The sequence below is a fragment of the Ursus arctos genome, unplaced genomic scaffold (assembly GCF_023065955.2).
Source record: "Ursus arctos isolate Adak ecotype North America unplaced genomic scaffold, UrsArc2.0 scaffold_2, whole genome shotgun sequence".
In the NCBI taxonomy this organism is placed as follows: domain Eukaryota; kingdom Metazoa; phylum Chordata; class Mammalia; order Carnivora; family Ursidae; genus Ursus; species Ursus arctos.
Genome location: NW_026622874.1, coordinates 75,084,333 through 75,100,602, shown reverse-complemented (window position 1 = coordinate 75,100,602; position 16,270 = coordinate 75,084,333). Strand labels below are relative to the sequence as shown.

General features: G+C 48.2%; 1 protein-coding gene across 2 annotated transcripts in view; it reads right to left on the bottom strand.

Annotated features, from left to right (window-relative positions):
• The window catches only part of SNX29 (sorting nexin 29), a 511,081-nt gene that overhangs the window by 450,573 nt on the left and 44,238 nt on the right, over positions 1 to 16,270 (bottom strand). The window lies entirely within an intron of this gene.

Here is a 16,270-nt window from a genome sequence, read left to right as displayed (position 1 = left end):
GAAAAGATTTCCATATGTCTGAGAATAGGAACAGATTTAAGGATTTAAGGGAAAGCTAAAAACCTTTGGGGTTTTTTTGTTTTGTTTTGTTTTTTTAAGATTTTATTTATTTATTTGACAGAGATAGAGACAGCGAGTGTGAGAGGGAACACAAGCAGGGGGAGTGGGAGAGGAAGAAGCAGGCTTCCAACGGAGGAGCCTGATGTGGGGCTCAATCCCAGAACTCCGGGATCACGCCCTGAGCCGAAGGCAGACGCTTAACGACTGAGCCACCCAGGCGCCCCTAAAAACCTTTGTTTTTATCCACAAAATAGTTACTGGATCTCCTCACATCCCACCTTTTTCATCCACACACAGATTTTTTTCATAATTTTCATTCTAGTATATACCTCATTTTGTGATCCATTTTCTTCACATATGCTCATTATTTTTTTTTAAAGATTTTATTTATTTATTTGACAGAGATAGAGACAGCCAGCGAGAGAGGGAACACAAGCAGGGGGAGTGGGAGAGGAAGAAGCAGGCTCATAGCGGAAGAGCCTGATGTGGGGCTCGATCCCATAACACCGGGATCACGCCCTGAGCCGAAGGCAGACGCTTAACCGCTGTGCCACCCAGGCACCCCCACATATGCTCATTAAACCTTTTCCACGCTGCCAGTAATAACCAGCAACACCAGCAAGAGCTGCTACCGTGTGCGGAGCACTAGTGAAGAACCCGCCACTGCACTGAAGATTGGACACCTGACCTCAGTCCTCACAAGCACCAAGGCCATGTCCATAACAAGTACAAGGGCTGAGGCCCGGCCAAGGCGGCAACTTCGCCCAGTGATACGCAGTTAGTAAGCCCTAAGGCAGAATGGGACCTCGGGGCTGCCTGACTGCAGAGCACTAACTCGGCCAGCCTTGTGCGGTGACGGAGGGCTCTACCCTCTTCAAGATGCTCATGTTCACAACTGCTTAATATCTCAGAGGACGCGCTGCCGAGTCTTTGCTGCCAGATGGGGACTCTAATCCAGGAGCTCGACAGGCTCATAGACCCTTCTGAGATGAGACAGGATCTTTCAACCTTCCTTCTGAAAGAACGTAAACACACATATCTCCATAAACTGGACACCGGGTTAGTAAGTTCACTCGAATAATTCAATTCAGCTCAGTCAGCATGGACTGCATTCCTAATGGGAGTCATGGACTGGGCAAGGCTGTGGGCTACGAGGGAGACAATGGGTTCATCCCTGAGGAAGCTTCCTGTCGAGCAGGCTGGATGACGGTGCAGAGATCAGTCGAGAGAATGGCCCTGGCAGCTCACTCAGCCATGCTAGGCTTCAGATTCCTCTCCCTTGAAATAAGCCCTGAAGTACAGAACAGCCCAGAGATACTACGGTGACCAGAGGAAAGGGAAGCAGAGCCTGAGCACGACGGCCAGGCCACGATGACCAGCCGCCATCTGCTCAATGACTGGCTTCGCAAAGGAGAGCAACTGCGTTGTTTCCTCTTCTCCTTGTCCTGTTAAAAGCAACTACATGCATATGTACGCGTATCTGTGGACCAAGCCAACCTCTGGGAGCGGTTTGAATGAACAGCTCAGGGACGACTGGAAAATCCCCCTCGGCAGCTCATTCGGGACTCCCTTCTGTCCCAATCCCTAAATGCCACACGAATCCCCTTCCCAAACCCAGGAGATCTGCCCAGACCACACAAAGGCGTAATGGCCCTTTTCCACGCAAAGCTTCTCTCAGAAACCAGGTCAAGAGCTAAATCCGGGGCCGGCAGGCCAATAACTTATTTCAAAACATGCCAAACAACCATCTGTATCTCCATCATGACTCAAGTCAGGTGACTCTCCCCTGCATCTGGTCTTTCTGGAGAACTGCTGTGACCTCACTCTGACCTTGAATGCACACGAAACACTTAACGTGTGTTTTCACCTTTCAATTTCGCAAATTGCTTAGTGCTACAGAATCCTTCTACAGCCTGCCAAGGCGATGCCAGCGATGATAAGAATTATCCCAGCAGGGCTGCACTTCCACTGCCAGCATTAATGTGGTCTATTTCAAGCGCAGCTCACCTGCCACTTAACGCTTGCAGTGTCCGTAATTTAATTTGGGGCAATATACTGATCTCTTACTGCTATGAAACCAGGGGCTAATTCCAGAAGTGGGTGAGGGCTTCTGGCTCTCCAAACACCTGAACGCCATTTGCCCACACAAACAAGAGCCATGAAGGGGCTGTTGAGGCAAGCCACCTCTGGGAGCACTTGTTAACAGAGGCGGACGAACATCACAGGCCCTTTGGCAAAGTTTCTAATAGGCCTCGGCTATAAGAGATGCCAGGATACTCTGGAGGACAAAGACCCTGGTGGGAATGCTAGTTCAGGCGCTGTGTGCCCTTGGGCAACTTATTTTGTCCTTCATTTTCCTCATCTGTAAAATGGGTATCGCAGTACCTGCCTTTAAGGTTTATGACAGTGGGGGGGGGGGGCAGGGAATGAGAAAATAAAGCATATGTGTAAAGTGCTTCATGCCAAGGCAGCACATTGGGCAAACAGCACCCCTTCCCCTTTCTTCTGGTAGCTGTGTCCCCCTTTCCTAGGAGAACCGCATTCCATCTGGTTCCTTGTGAAGCTGCCTTTAGCACCACTAACCTCTCCTCCCACAGCTGGACAGGTAAGCCAGACTGGGCAATCACCTGTCTGAGCAGGGTGGGTACCACAAATGGCCTCACTCACCCCACCCTCCTCCTGACCTCGTTTGTTATTTGAGCAAATGATTTTTTTTTCTGTATTAATTCTGACTTTTTAAAAATTTTGCATGAAAATGTGAGGTCTCTCGATTGCTGAGTTTTTTGGTGCTCCCGTAAATTTTGTGGTTGCAGTGAGGGCCTCGCTGGTCTCACCCTAGTCCCAGCCCTAGACCACAGGACTCTGCCTACAACTTCTACCTGAACCACTAGAGGAGAGACCTTGGCTCCTTCGAGAACTGAAGTCAGCAAACAATGGTCTAAGGGCCAAACTTGGCCCACAACTTGTCTTTGTAAGTGAAGTTTCAGTGGAAGAGTCATGCCCACTTGTAGACATACTGTCTGTGGTGGCTTTGCTGCTACAGTCATCACTGGGAAGCTGCTACAGATATCTACAGCCCACAGAGCCCAAAACACTTACTGTCTGATCCCTTAAGGAGTAAGTTTGCCATCTACTGTTCTAGAAGTAGGAGCTCTGATAATCTCGGAAACCTGCAGCCACTGCGGCCCTTTTCCTCCCTGTCCTGTACAGTACGTCCACCTGGGAAAGACACCCACCCAGACAGAAGCAGGGCTGAGACACAGAGGCCGATGTGGGGGATGCTGAGCCCCTAAATCCAGTTCTCCCTCCAGTTTTCTTTGTTACTTGAGTCAGTAAGTGCCTTGTGTTTGGGGAAGTCTGTCTAAGTGACTCGCTGTCACCTGCGACCAGAAGCCTGATGCAGTGAGATAGGGCGCATTCTTCAGTTTATAGAGGAGGGGCAGCACTCCAGGCACTGAGCAGTGCCTACGTGCATACAAGTGGCAAATGCATCCTTCAGAAAGAAAGAAAAACAAAACAGCATTGCTCAACGAGAAACAGAAAACCCAGCTACAAGAAGCTAGGCTCCTTGTAAACAAAGAAAGGCTTCTTTTTCTCACAGACTTAGTCTGGAAGCAGATAGCTGGTTCAAAGGCACTTGTCACGGGCAGAATCTCCAACCTCCTGACCTTCACCCCCCTGCCCCAGAGGACTGCCACCACCCTAGGTATCACAGCCACAATCGAAGAAGAGAGAGGACAAGGTAAAACCAGCTCTATCACCCCTTTTTTCAGGCAAGGGTAAGTAATCCCAGAAAACCAAGAGGCACAGAGATACAGAATGTCAAGACTGGCTTAATCACTCGTGACCCATTACCTAGAGGACATCCCGTGGCCCTGAGCAAAATCAAGGTTCTGCTAAGCCAAAGAAGAAACGGGCAATGGATTTTAAGTAACAAGCTAATAGAATCACCCATACGTGCTATCAACAATTCCAGCTACAAAAGGCCACCAAGTGCTCCTTTATCCCAGCCCCCGACTTAGGTGAACACAAGTGCCCCCCAAATCCCAGTCACATCCAAATCTGGATGAGCCTGACTACAAGACACAAATGGATCAGCAAAGCAGAGTTTCCAAGAAGGGGCTGTAGCTTTGTCACCTGGCCATCTCCCAACCTGCCACAGGACTGCCTCCCGAAACCAGGAGACAGGAAGTGTGGTTTAAACATCACATAATAAAGACTTGTAAAAAGTCTAAACTTGACACTTCTTTTTTTTTTTCTTTCTAAAAATTGTGGTAAAATATACATACTAAAATTTACCACTCTAACCATTTTTCAGTGTATAATGCAGTAGCATTAAGTACATTCACAATGTTGTGCGACCAACACCCATTTCCAGAACTCTTCCAAACAGAAACTCCACACCCCGGAAATGATAACTCCCCCATCCTCCCCTCCACCAGCCCCCAGGGGCCTCTATTCCACTTTCTGTCTCTGTGAATTTGACTATTCTAGATACTTGATGTAAGTCGAATCGTACAATATGGGACCTTCTGCGTCTGGCCACTTAGCAGAATGCTTTCAAGGGTCGTCCGTGTCCTAGTATTTATCAGTTCTTCATCTCTTTCCACAGCTGAATAATATCCTACTATGTGTCTCTACCACATTTTGTGCATCCGTTCATCCGTCAACAGATATTTGGGTCTTTTCATCTGTTGGCTCTTTATCAGTAATGCTTCTAGGAACATTCATGTACATGTGTGTTTGAGTCCCTGCTTTCAGTTCTTTTAGGTCCATATTTAGGAAGGGAACTGCTGGATCATATGGTAATTCTGGGTTTTGAGGAACCACCAAACTCTCGTCAATGGTGGTTACGCCATTCTACATCAATACACTTTTTTTTTTGAGGTGGGATTGCCTTTATTTCTCTGCAATTAAAATTAACTCTGTTATTAAATTCCCTTTCAGTTAGAAAAAAACTTAAACTTGCCAATTAAAGGGAACTTAGCCACTTCCAGGCTTATTTTTTAATTGTGGTAAACTTCACTTAACATAAAATCCACTATTTTAAAGTTTGTATTTCAGAACTTGGTACATTTTTACAGAAGGAATAAATGCATAATACTCTGAGATGCTGGATGAGTTCTGAGGACTCCAGTCTGTTTAAATCTAACAACAAAACATCCCTGCTGACTCCACAGAACAAGGGCCAATTACTTGGTGGAGGTGGGTGGAGATCAGAAAAACAAGGCCCGACTCGGAAGATGAACTGCCACTCACTGCCCACCCGGGGGCTGGCTCCTCGGCCGCCTCTGGCCTTGCACCCCGTCCCACTCTCCACCTCCCTCCCCCTGCTCCAGCCTCGCTGAGCTCCTTGACGCTCCTCCAACACGCCAAGCGTGCTCCACCTGAGCGCCTGCCCAGCCATGAACGGAAACCACACCAGGCAGTCCACTGAAGGAACTGAACACAGGCCATCTGTTACAAAGACTCTGGCAGAGCTACAAAGCCAAACGGGAGATAATGAGGCCACCCAGAGATCACCAATGTCAGGAAGCCAACCTGTCCCCGAAAGCCAGAGGCACAGAAGGAAGAGGTAATGTTAAGAGCAAAAGGACTAACTGAAAGGGGATTTAACAGCAGAGTTCATTTCAGTTGCAGAAAAATAAAGGCAATTCCATCTCTACTCAAAAAAGAAAAAAAAATGTATCAATGTAAAATGGTGCGGTCACTGTTGACAACAGTTCGGTGGTTCCTCAAAAAGGTAAGCACAAAATTAGTGTATGATCCAGCAATTCCACTCCTAAACACAGACCCGCCAGGCAACCTCGGGCCTGTGGCAGAGGCACCAGGGAGGACAGTGAAACAAGAAGACCCCAGCCTGGCCTGCGGGCCACATGTGACGTCCACGGACCACAGAGGAAGCACAGCACTGCTAGACATGCCACCTGCAGCTGGGAGGAAATGCTCCAGCCTCCCTCCTCCTCCCACTTTCGCAACTCATCACCACCTCCCTCTGGCAAAGCGGGAAGACAGTAGGCAAGGGAGCCTGGGAAACAGAGTCTGCAGGGAAAGGCACAGAATAAATCTGAGACCAGGGACAAGTGACTCTAAGCTTTTCCACTTGTTGAACAGCATTGGATTACTTCTCCAGGGAACAGTATGGCTACTTCCCTCCTTCCCTGAGGTCTCTATTCAAAGGTCCCATAAAGCCCGTCTCTCACCACTCTATGCAGAAGAGTGAACCCCCACCCCACTGCAGGCTACCAGTTGCTCATCGAAATCTCTTCTTCCTAAACCCCAGACGCTTCCCAGCCTGCCCTGCAGCAGCCAGGTGACACACAGTCTCCACCAACCCAGTGCCTTTTGCAGGCCTGCCTCGCTCATTTCTGTCATCTGCCTGGCCCCTGTGAGCACCTGAAGTTGGAGTCCTGAGCTCTAACCACTCAGCATAGCACATGTGGCATTCACCCGTGGTCTTCAAGAGTCTATAGCACCTCCTTTATTACAAAGTGGGAACCCTCTCTAGTGCCAGAAGACTTCAGAAGCTTGTGTCTTATTTCCTTTTAGGAATGTACCCCATCCTCTGCTGAAGAGTCATTTTCATGCTGACAGGAACAAAGCAAAGGACCTATCAATCCAACAGGCCAGATAATTATGGACTAAACACTGACAACTCTGAGGCCAAATTTACTAGTTTCAATTTACTACACCTTAGGATCAAACACCTTTAAAACAGCCAGAGGTCACCCTTGACCAAGAGGCAACAGTCTGGCTATATGAGATCCTAAAATGCTGGGACAGTTTCCTCCCCTTTAGTAAGTAGCCACTGGCCCAAGCCCTCGGCCACCCCAGCTGTCAACAACCTTCCCCAGGACCCTGCGGACATCCCCATAACCTAGGAACTCACAGATTAACACCTAGCCGGAGGGGCATAGCACTCTGGCTCTGGCTCCCTCCCTAAGGCCAGCAGTTCCCAACCAGCTGTTAAACATTCTTATCACCAGCCCTGGACAGAATTCAGTCTTTTCTATACATCTTCCACGACATCCTTCCAAGATCTCTCCTACCAGAACTAGCTGATTTGCAAGTTCATGAATACAACAGAGAAACATAAAGAGGGAACTGAAAGCCATACAGGGAGGGGAGGGGAGGGGAGTGGACTTCCCCTCACAAGCAAAAGGATGGGCCCAGGCTTCTCCTGGCACATGAAGCTTCCTCCAAAAATACTTTTCTACAGAAATGGTTACCCAAAGTGACCCAATGAAGCAAAATATAAATTCTGCTTTGAGTTAAATGCAATCAACCATTTTCACCAAAAATCCCCACTGAGGATCAAGGAAGTCAGTTTCTCTAATTTTACAGTTGGGTGTATATTAATACCACCTGCTTTCAGCTGAGTGTAAAGAAGATGAACAGACAGCACAGGGTGGAGTCTGGCTTCCCAGGACAAAGAGCAGCATGTCCTCAAGTCTGGGTCCTGGAGTCATTATTTTGAATGTCCTTTTTGGTGGCCAGGCACCTTGCAATACACCGGAGCTACAAGGAAGAGCGAGAATAGACCCAGTCCTTGACCATCAAGAGAGACAGTCAAGAAAGCAGGCAGTGCTATATATCGGTTTGAAGAGAGAAGGACTCAGGACGAGTGAGTGGGGAGGAGCAGAAAGGAGACACCTAGAGGAGGAGGACAGGCCAGCTGAACTGGGTGAGGAGCTCATCAGTGACTTTTAGGGGGAAAAATCTGATTTCAAGAGAAGAGATCAAAACCACAACAAGATACCGCTTCGCACCCATCTGAATGGCTAGTATCAAAAAATAAACACATGAAAGCAGCAAGTGTTGGCGAGGATGTGGAGAACTCGGAACGCCCGTGCGCTGCTGGTTGCGGACGTACGATGGCGCAGCCACTACAGAAAACAGTCTGGCAGGTCTTTGCAAAGTGAAACACAGAATTACCATCTGATCCAGCAATTCCACTTCTGGGTACTTATCCAAAAGAACTGAAAGCAGGGATGCAAACAGTTATTTGTACGCCCATGTTCGTGGCAGCATTATTAAACCAGGCAATAAATGGACGCAACCAGGTGTCCATCCACAGATGAGGAAATAAACAAAGTGGTGTGTGGGTGTGCGTACACACAACAGAATATTATTCAGCCTTAAAAAGGAAGGAAATTCTGACGTACTACAAATGCGTGAACCTTGAAGACATTTCACTAAATGAAATAAGCCTTAGGTATGTGGAGTAGAAGTCAGCCTGACTTATATGAAGTACTTAAACAAGACAAACCAGAGAGACGGAAAGTAGAATGGCAGGTGCCAGGGGCTGGGGGTAGCGAGAATGGGGAGTCAGCATTTAATGCGGATGGACTTTCAACATGGGGAGATGAGAAGGTTCTAGAGATGGATGGTGGGGATGGTCATCCAATGTGTACACTTAAAATGGTTAAAATGGTCATTTTAATGTTATGTATACTTTGCCACAATTATAAAGAGAGAGAACAGACGTTTGAGTAGTTAGTGTCTGAGCGAGGATTGGGGAGGAAGGAAGGCAGCAGAAGGGTAAGAACAAAGAACGCTTCCAGACTTGACAGCTTCAGGACTGTAGAAACCAGGCACGCTGTTCAACACTAAGGATTTAACCACCTAAATCAGTCTCTGAGCAATGAAAAGACAGGGATACTGAAGACCTTCTCCCCCAGAGTGTCTAGCATTAATGCTTTAGTTGCTGACTTATGAAGAGGTCCCAGGGGTTCCCCAGACAGGGGCTGTGGCAGGAGGGGAACTCAGAGGACTCAAGTCCTGATTTATTTATCAACTGGACGAAAGTGTTGCAATGTCTTACCTGCCAGCTTCCTGTTAGCCCTGGGTTTGGGGTCAGGTTTAGAGGAAGAGCAGAGACAGACAAAGCTGGTAGGGGACAGACCGTGGAAGCCATGTCAAGGAGTGTGTCCCCTGTCTCAACTCTAAAGAGAACCATGACAGAGCTTTAAGTAGGGGGCAGGGAACAGGCTGGTCATTGAAGAACCTCCCACCCCCAGACTGGCATAATGTGCAGAGTGGATTAGGGAGGACAGAGATGGAAGGCAGAAGGACAAAACAGGGAAGAGGGGAAGGACACGGAGGCTGTGCGGAAGCCCTGTACAGGAAAGCCAGGTGAAGGGCAGAGCCATTCGCTAAGCAAGGAACACAGGAACAAACGGGGCTGGAGAGGAGGACTCGGTCTTGGAACCTGTGACGAGCCTACGGTACATCCAGATAAGAGACACGTAAGAGAAAGGGCCCCAGGGAGTGATGTGGGCTGCAGGCAGAACTTCAAGTAATCAACGCATGGAGAGCAATTCTCACCAAGGAATTCAGACAGCAAGTGTATGTACAGAAGCGAGAGGCAAGAGAGAGGCAACAAAAGAATCTGAGGATGAATGACAAGTAATATTTGAGGGTGTAGAAATGATACATAAGAAGGATGAACAAAGAAGTAGCAAGTATGCCAGGAGGTTGTGGCCCCGCAGAAGAGAGGGGGAAACAGGGTTTCAACATCAGAGGGTCCTTGGTGCCAAGGGCTGCTGACCAGACAAGGAAGATAGACTTAAATTTTATAGGACAGACAGCTCAGTAACAGCAGGTGTGTATCTGGTGTGTTCTGAACCAAGCCTATGACCTTGTAATGGACTGCCAAGACATCACCTCATGATGATCCATTAGTCATTAACAAGAACATCAAATTACAAGGTTTCGTCATGAAATGGCATGGCTACGGTCTGAACGTGTCCCTCCAAAATTCCGATGTTAAGATCTTAACCTCTGAAAATGATGGTATTAGGAGGTGGGGCCTTTTGGAGGACCCTTAGGTCATGAAGGTGGAATCTTCGTGGAATTGGATCAGTGTCCTTATGAAAGAGGCCCCAGAGGGATCCCTTGCTCCTTCTACTGTGTGAGGACACAGTAAGAAGGCACTGGCTATGGACCAGGGAAAGGGTCCTCACTCAAGCCCACAGGCACCTTGATCTTGGACTTGCCAGCCTCCGCAAACGTGATTAAACTGCTGCTATGAACAGCTCCTAAGTCCGTGGCACTTTGTGATGGCCGCCCACACAGACAAAGACGGGGGCTAGCTACGGGGGCTCTTTCTCCTTTCTCCAGCAGAACGAAAAATAATTCATTTTTCCACACCGCATTCTGTATTGACTGCTTCGGGCATCCAACATCTGCAAAACCCTCCAATTCCAAGCCAAGCCTATAAAGCTCTCAGACACTTTTAATTCATTTTCAGTAAATTTAAAAATCAATCTTTGCTCTTTTCCTCCAAACTTAATCACTTCCTTTGTAGCACTCTGCAGTGATCCTGGTATAAGGTACCTCGGGAATCATGAAATACCATAGTGTGCCAACTGAAATCATGACATATGAATATATTTTTACTGAAGTACTGATATATTTAGAGACCCTATGCTAGGAGCTGGAAAGTCAAGAGGAAGTAAAACAGACATGGTGCCCTGCAGTCACAAAGCTTATCATCGAGTGAGGTATACAGACAACAGACAAGTGACTGTGGCGTGATACAGGAAAGTGGAATCCCCTGTGCTTTGTTCTTAAAGACAGGGAGTGGCAAACTTCTTCTCTAAAGGGCCAAATATTAGATACTTAAGACTTTACGAGACAGATGGTCTCAGCCACAACTGCCTAAAAGACGCCATGCCTAGTAAGTATATGAACGTGTATGGCTGTGTTCCAATAAAACTTTATTTATAAAAATAGGTGGCAGGACATGGTTTGCTGACCTCTGCTCTAAATGATCATAACTTAAAATACTTGCTGCTTCATTTACTCATGAATTCAAACTGGGAGCGGGGGAGACCATGGTTTTCAGAGAGCTCTCTTTCTGGGAACAACATGCCATCATGAATAAAGAAGCAGGAGCTTCCAAGTCGCAATCACGTAGACCGAAGTCAAAACCCCAGCTCTGCCACAATTATTAGTTCTGGAGCATTAAGAAAATTATTTCATTTCTTTGAGCCTTATTTTCTTCATCTGTAAAACGGGGGCACTCTCGTTCACTAAGCACAGTCATTTCAGAAATAAAATGGAACAATGAACAGAGGGTCTAACAAATCCCCTGGCTCATGGGAGCTGCTCCGTATGAGTCATCAGCGAACAAGGAAGCCAGGCCCGTGGTCAGCCAAATTATCAAAAAGGAGCAGAAAACATCCAGGTGTCGTTTCCAAGATTAACATGCTAATCACAACGCTCCTCTCATTTCTGGAGCACAGGCCTTTGACTTTAAAGTTGTCTTGTTTTTCTCTATTAAGTTCAGTTGTTTTTGGAAGCTTGTAAACAGAGATCCAACTCAAGATGGCTTCCAACATTAGGAACTTTACTGTCCCACACAACATTCAGTCCAGAGGTAGGGCAGGCCTATAGGTGGTGGATTCAGTAGCTCAGTGACACTACCAACATACTTTCCATCTTGCCGAGCTGCCATCCTTGGTGTACTGGCTTCTGTCCTCAGACTTCTCCCTCTTCATAGTCTCAAGATCATTGCCACAGGTCCAAACGTCACAGTCTCAGGCAACAACCCAACACCGTAAAGTAAGTCTTCCCTTATGTCTCCATTCAAATAGGAAGAAATTTTCTCAGAAGGCCCTCAGCAGACTTCTTCCTTCCTTTTGGTCAGAATTTCATCTCGTGTCTATTCCGAAAGCAACTACTGGCTGGCTGATAATTATTATGGCTGGCCTGATCTGATCTAGACCCACTCCCCCTGGAGCTAGCTTCAGGCCTGAAGCTCTCGGCAACCCAATATCTGAACAAAATCAGAATCCTATTAGCAAGAAAGAAGCGACAGAGCTGCTGGGTGGGGAATAACCAACTCCTGCAGTAATTATTCGTGCTAACCTGCGTAAGTGGAAGAGAAAGTTATACAAACTGCAGAACCAGACTCTGCAAATGCACACTCCCATCTCACCACCACCAAATCAATCACGTGTGTAGATAAATCCAGCCACTTGTCCCAGTAAGAGGAAAGAGCTCCTCCGGACACAGGAGACTCCCACTTCTGGGGCTTGAATCCCAAAGGAGACACGCTAGATAACCTCATCCCAAGCCTCTCTGGGTTCTGCATAACCCACCTGTCGGCACCATCAATTCGAGGGGACCTCAGCTGGGGATGGACACCACTTCCCATGCCTGCCAACAATGCTCGACAAGACCAACCTGAGTTGGTAACATAACTGTTTCTAATCATGTCCATGCTACCAACATTTCATAACTCAGGGATGTTTGGGTAAAAACTCCCCAAGTCAAAAAACACATAAGCCAACAAACAAATAAAACCTGAATGCTAAGCCAAAAACAAAGACAAACAAAACAAAAAAACACCAAACAGACAAACAAGCCAACTCAGGAATGGGGGACAGATACAGGCACCAGCTAAAAACCTCCCAGAACTGGAGGAAATCTGCCTGTAAGCTCCCTTTCCAGGCTACATTTATCACAGGAGGGATACCTGCGCCTGAATGATAGACAAGACACTGAGATGGCCACGCATGCAGGTGGCAATGCAGCAAGATGAAAAGGCACGCACAGTGTGGCTTCAAGGGGCCACGTTCAGCTTTGGAAGATGAATCCAGGTCAGACCACCTCTCCCACAAAAACAACTAAAAAAGCTAGGCAGTTATTTAAACAGTTAGTAAAACAGAACTGAGGACCTGGGAGTGCTACAAAGGCAAGGAACGAAGAACCCAGGTCCCCAAGAGAAGGCAAGTCCACAGACAGGAGTCCTACATTCAGGGCCTCACTTGAGGCTTCTTCCAGCTACACAGTTTCTCTGATGGGAAGTTAAGCAGGGCTTTCAGAATTCCCTTAAGGTCTGAAAGGGAAAAAATTCGAGCTCATAACCAGCGGAGGAGGACAGAAACTGGTCAACAGCTCAGAGATCCAGGATACAATGGGTTGAACAGTGTTCCCCCCAAATTCATGTCCCTCTGAAACCACAGAATGTGACCTTATTTGGAAAAAGTCTCTTCGCAGATGTAATTAGTTGAGGTAATACTGGAGGAGGGTGGGCCAAAATCCAGCAGGGCTGTTGTTCTGAAGAGAGGACACGGAGACAGAGGCCCAGAGGAAAAAGGCCGTGGGAAGACAGAGGCCCAGACTGGAGAAGAGCAGCCAAGGATGCCAAGGGCGCCAAGGACAGCTGGTGCCAAGGACGCTGACACCCACCGGAAGCTGGGAATGCATTCTCCCTTGGAGCATCTAGAAGGAATCAGCTCTGCCACACCTAGATTTTGGACTCCCAGCCTCTAGAAATGTGAGAGAATAAATTTCTCCCTGCTGTTTTAAGCCACCCAGGGTGTGCAAATTTGTTACGGCAGCTCTAGAAAACGAATACATGCTGGAAACCCCAAACAACTACAACGTAGCAATAAGGCAAAAGCAGAAATACAACAGCCCTCACAAATGCTGAAGCCCAGGCGTGACATGCTCAGTCCTTGACGGGAGTAAATTGATCTTCCTCTAACCTATTTGCCTGGGCAGCAAGAGTGACTCCCCTCTGAAGAAAGAGAAATCATCACAAGCTCCACACAACCCTTTATGCACAGCACGCAGTCGAAACTGCCAGGCACGTGCCAAAGACAAGGACGGATTCAAAACCAAGATGAAAACAAAACAAAAACAACGGACTTTTGGCTACAGCCAAGGAGGAAGTCAACAAATCCTCTCCCCGGAAAGCAACTATAAAACTGGACAAAAATGACAACCATTTCCGCACTCTGGAAACTGACTTCAAAGGCTTATCATCTGAGAGGTGTTTATGCTTTAAAACTGCTAAATTTCAGATACGAACAACAGGAATAACGACAGCAGGACAATATCATGACAACAACACTCGTCGCAACTGTCAGGGGCAAGAGGGACAGGGGCAGAGTGAGGGGAACTAGAACAAGGGGGCCCCTCTACAGACGGCGGGGTGGGGGCGGGGGGGCTCCAACCACAGCACTGAACGTGGGCCCAGAGCCACAGATCCTCAAGTGGAACGAAAGGTAGAAATCCATATTTCAACATGAAATATCATAATTTCTAAGTGCGGACAACTTTGAGAAACATTTTTTTAAGCACGAGGGACAAGGGCACCAGTCTCCAAACTCAGGCCTGCGTGCACCCTAACCCCAGACGACCGACGGCAGCCCTGCCCCGGCGGACTCTCCATATTATCTACCGTAGCGTGATTTTCAGCAATCTCGTTTTGCTCAGTCATTACTTGGAATTCAACTCTTCTCTCTTCAAGAGGTAATGTTTCCCATCTGTACGCAGAGCTACTGCAACAGCCTGGTGGATTAATTCTCCATTACTGTCTCCTGTCACTTCCAATTCAGTTAATGGAGCGAGAGCGGTCTATAGAGGAACAGCAGTGGGCATCGGGCCACTGCCGGAGGCGGGGGAGCGGGCAAGAGCCAGGAATTTGCCATTAGTCTGACCTGGGCTAGAAGCTCAGCTCTGCCGCTTACTAGCTATGTGAACTTGAACAACTTATGAACTTACTTAAGCCTCAGTGACATCATCCAACCATGAAGCACATGGTCGCCCCGCCTGGACAGCTGCTGCCATGTTATCAAGCACCAGCTCCGGCAGCTGGGCACCGAGGCCTGGCTTCACAGGTGCTTTCTCACAGAGCCCCCAGCACGACACTGTGAGGCCAGTCCTGTGCATGGCCTTATTTCACACATGAGGCCACGGAAGCTCAGAGAGGGGATATCCCAGACAGCTCCTGTGTGATGAGTCACGGAGCCGGGATTTCAACCCCGTCGCCCAACTCTAGAGCCTGGTGTCAACTGCTAAGCTACAGAAAGGGCCCAGGCCAGCAGCCAGCAGGGACGAGGGAGCACAGGGACGCTCATATCCATCCAAGCTTCCTCTTCAGATTTCATTTTCTCCCTTCTGCCGGCCACGGTCATTCCCATGTCTATAAGAGCAACCAAGCAGCCACTGATCTGATCTTTCCCGACTCCTAGCAGTTGAAAACCCACCTTGCCCCCTCCCCACATGAGGTTTTTAATCAAACACACAACAGCGGCAAAGAGATTTTAATTAGCCATGGAGCATCCGGCACCAGTGAACGGTGAACTGCTCAGCAGACAAGACTGACAGAAGCCCTCGGCAGCCCCTCGAGGCCTAAGCTAATCCAGCCTTTCCCTGGATTCAAACTGGCAAGGAGGCGGCCCAGAACATCCTCTGCAGCGAAAAAAAAAGAAAAGAAAAGAAAAGAAAAGAAAAGAAAAGAAAAGAAAAGAAAGAAAAAGAAAAAGCAGACACTGCTCGCTGGTCAGTCTCTCTTCAGGATGCAGGTGCAGAAATTGTGCTACGACACAGGGAAGGGGCAAGACTGGGAACCCTGGCGGTGCCTCATAAATGGGCTGGTGCTCCTGGGATTACCAGGCCCAAGTAACAAAAAGACAAGCATTCTAGTCTGTGTAGGAACAGAAAGAGCCCTTCTGCACGGCCAAGGCTCAGAGCCCGAGTGAGGATGAGAGGGGGGAAGAGTTTACAAGTGTAAAGGCTGCTGGGCAGAGGAGGGTAACTGGTGAAATGTTCATTATATTCTATGAATCAAAGCAGCTAATTCTCACTGAATCTTCCAGACGCCCCCCGGGGTAGACGAGAAGATCACCCTCACAGGTGAAAACTAAGGCTCAGAGGGGCGCTTCCCCAGGGTCATTCCAAGCTGACGCTCACGGTCTGACTCCAAAGCCAAGGTTGCCTCTGCTATGCCAGCAGCTGCCCTCATTACATGGAAGCCGACCCGGAGCCTAGTGGTCTACTCCACACCCATTCTCTAAGGAAGCTACTGCACAAACAGGGAAGATGGAAACAGGAAGAAATACAAGGGCCCATCACATCGAGGAGAACTCTGGGCAAAGTTATGTCCTCAAGCAGCTCATCAACCAGCCCACAGCACTGAGCCACCCCCATGCAGATGCCAGGAGACACCGCCGAGACAACAGAGGCACAGCCAAGGTGACCAAGGTTGTAGGCAGTGGTTTCCATGGGGACTGAGGCCCTGGAAGGCAGCTCCTCTCTGACCCAGCCCCCTATGTCCCCGACTTTTAAAGAAGGGACCCAGGAGCACAGAAGAAAAATCAACAGTGACAGGATCCTTCTTGCAGCTGTCCCCTGACCCCCACAGAAACCCCATTCACTTCTAAAAATGAGCAACTGGTGAGATGAACGACAG